The 2,875-nt window shown below is 56.0% G+C and overlaps 1 protein-coding gene across 1 annotated transcript in view; it reads left to right on the forward strand.

The window, feature by feature from the left end:
- The window catches only part of DNAH17 (dynein axonemal heavy chain 17), a 125,888-nt gene that overhangs the window by 30,605 nt on the left and 92,408 nt on the right, over nucleotides 1-2,875 (forward strand).

Consider the following 2,875-nt stretch of genomic DNA (forward strand, 5'->3'; position numbering starts at 1 on the left):
GGGGGTGACCCCAGGGCCTCGCCAGACCCCGCCCCCCCTCGGTAATTCTGCCAGGCAGTGGCGGCTGCAGCAGCCCCAGCCCGGCGTGAGGAAGCCGTGGGCACCTTTTCCTCTGGCTCCCTCGGTCTTCCCTCCTCCCTATTCTCTCTCTCCCCCTCTCACAGAATAAATAAACTTTAAATAAAGAAGAAAGATAGTGCCATAAACTGATAGCAAGCACTAGTGGGATTACAAATAGGCATCCCACTGTCCAAATCACTCACAAAGATGAAAGCAAATAAACTAGAGTTCCGAGCAAGACACGATGAACAAAGGAGACAGTAAGGGAACATAAGAGGCACGCTGAGGCAGGAAAGGCAGACGTGGTGACAATGTGTATGAACTATTCAGAGCAAAGCGTTCAGATTAGGTTATTAAAAACGCAGCTATACGCCACTTACAGAAACATCTAAAACAAAATCGCCAAGTTAAGGATAAAGTGATTGTCAATTAGATGAAACCATATGCAATGTCACTAACTGACCACTTTTACCTTTTAAAAAATCATTTTGCCAGAGGGCACATGCACAGGCCAGGGGGCACAGAGAGGCTAGGGAGGGGGCAGTCCCCAGTGGCCCGATGGTCGTGCTGTAGCCCGTCTCTGTTTCTCCAGCCTTTGGGGATTTGGGGAACGCACACACGGGCACCCAGTATAATCTCTGCGAAGGCGAGGATTCCAACCACACGGCTGGCCATATGGAATCCAGCCCCTAACCACTAGACCAGGGGCCATATGGAATCCAGCCCCAACCACTAGACCAGGGCCATATGAAATCCAGCCCCCTAAACACTAGACCAGGGGCCAGTCTCCTTTTTAACCTTTAAAAATAGCAATCTTAAATGACAATTTTATATACATGAAACACATACATATAAGCAAACAGCAATGATTTAAATCAGCAAAGGGACGCTCAAGGCAAAATGTATCTATTAGCTAAACACATGAGATAGAATTTAAATGGAAACAGTAGCCCTAAAATGGTATAGTCCCAGTAACAGCATGGCGCTCTCTACACAGACAAATGCAATGGTTAGAGACTCAATGAAACAAATAGAACATGAAGTTCTATGGCAGTGGGCGACACAGCTGTTGCCCCGATCCCTGTGCTGAAGCCTCGCACGCAGCGTGAAGGCACCGAGAGGTGGGGCCTTGGGAAGGTGGAGCCCTCGGGAGTGGGGTTAGAGCCCCATGAGGAGAGACACAGAGAATGGGCTTCCTCTGTCTCTGGCTCCTCGAGGGCACAGTGAGAAGGCGGCTGAAGCCAGGAGGAGAGCCTGCCAAACTGCCGGCACCGTGGCCTGGCCTCCAGCTTCCAGTACCAGCCGCTGGTGGTGCCTCTTACGGTCGTCGGGCCTGGCCGGGACGCACAGAATACACTTTTCCGACATGAAGCAATAAAGCTGGTGACAAACAAAGAACAGGACCTGAAGAAGGCGAGGAGGCAAACGCACAGATTTGGAGTTGGTTTTAAGATGTTTTGCCGTAGGGCACGTGCACTCGCTGAAGAGAGAGACGGTGCGAGGGAAAGTGAGAAACAGCCCCCGGGGGGATGGCCACACCGCAACCCTTCTCCTCCATTCTCCTCCTGGGAGTTTGGGCACCCACACACATGCATCCGGTGTGATTTTCAAGTCACCGGGTCTGGGACTCAAACCATGGTCCACCATGTGGGAGTCCAGTGCCTTCACCACCATGCCACCTGCTGGCCCCCAGAGTTGTGTTCTGGACGTACACAAAGGTACCCGGTGGTGGGACAAGGGATCTTGGAGATGTCCGAGGGTGGTGTAGGAGGGGAGCCTGCTTCCGAGCTCACCGCTGACACTGGTCACAGATGTGCCTCGCAGTAGCTCATTCTGGGGGAGCGGGGTCCTGCAGGTTCCCAGAGTGCTGAGGACGCCAGTGGAAGATAGAACTGAGGTCCCCCATTGTCCAGTGGGAGTGGGAGGGGTCCGGGAGATGGCTGGGGTGTGCACTTGCTTGTAGAAACTTCCCTCGCTGTGTTTTGTTACCACGCATGGGTCACTTGGGTAAAAATAACAATGACCTCTTAGGGGGCGGAGTAACATAAGGTCCTAGGCCCGGGAGAGCGCCACCCTGTGGGGGAACTCCCGATGGCAGGGGAAGTTGGAGCCCTGTGGGCAGTCGGCTGCCCTGCAAACGGGACTCACTCGCACCTGGCCATGGCTGATCCCCTGCTCGAGACTCACTCGCACCCGGCCATGGCTGATCCCCTGCTCGGGACTCACTCGCACCCGGCCATGGCTGATCCCCTGCTCGGGACTCACTCGCACCCGGCCATGGTTGATCCCCTGCTCGGGACTCACTCGCACCTGGCCATGGCTGATCCCCTGCTCGGGACTCACTCGCACCTGGCCATGGTGGATCCCCTGCTTGGACCTCACGACCCCGGCCTCAGGTTGGCTCACGCCCCCACTAGAGAATGGCATGGTCCTCCCCCAGAACAGCTGCCTCCGGCATGGTCTCCCGGTGCCCCCAGGTCTGCTTCTGGCTTTGAGCCCATCTAAGGCCCTGTGGTCAAAGCCCACCAAGCCTAGCTCTCGTCGCCAACTGGGTGCACATGGCCGAGAACTCGGCTGTGGTCCCAGATCAGCCGATGGTGATGTGTGCACACCAGGCAGCATGCACACTGGGCAGCATGCACACCGGGTAGCACACCGGGCAGCACACCGGGCAGCGGGCATGCTGGGCAGCACGTATACACCGGGCAGCATGTACACACCGGGCAGCACGCACATCGGGCAGCACACACATCGGGCAGCGTGCACATCGGGCAGCACACACATCGGGCAGCACGCACATCGGGCAGCACACACA

The sequence above is a fragment of the Tupaia chinensis genome, unplaced genomic scaffold (genome assembly GCF_000334495.1).
Source record: "Tupaia chinensis unplaced genomic scaffold, TupChi_1.0 Scaffold000159_1, whole genome shotgun sequence".
Taxonomy (NCBI): Eukaryota; Metazoa; Chordata; class Mammalia; order Scandentia; family Tupaiidae; genus Tupaia; species Tupaia belangeri.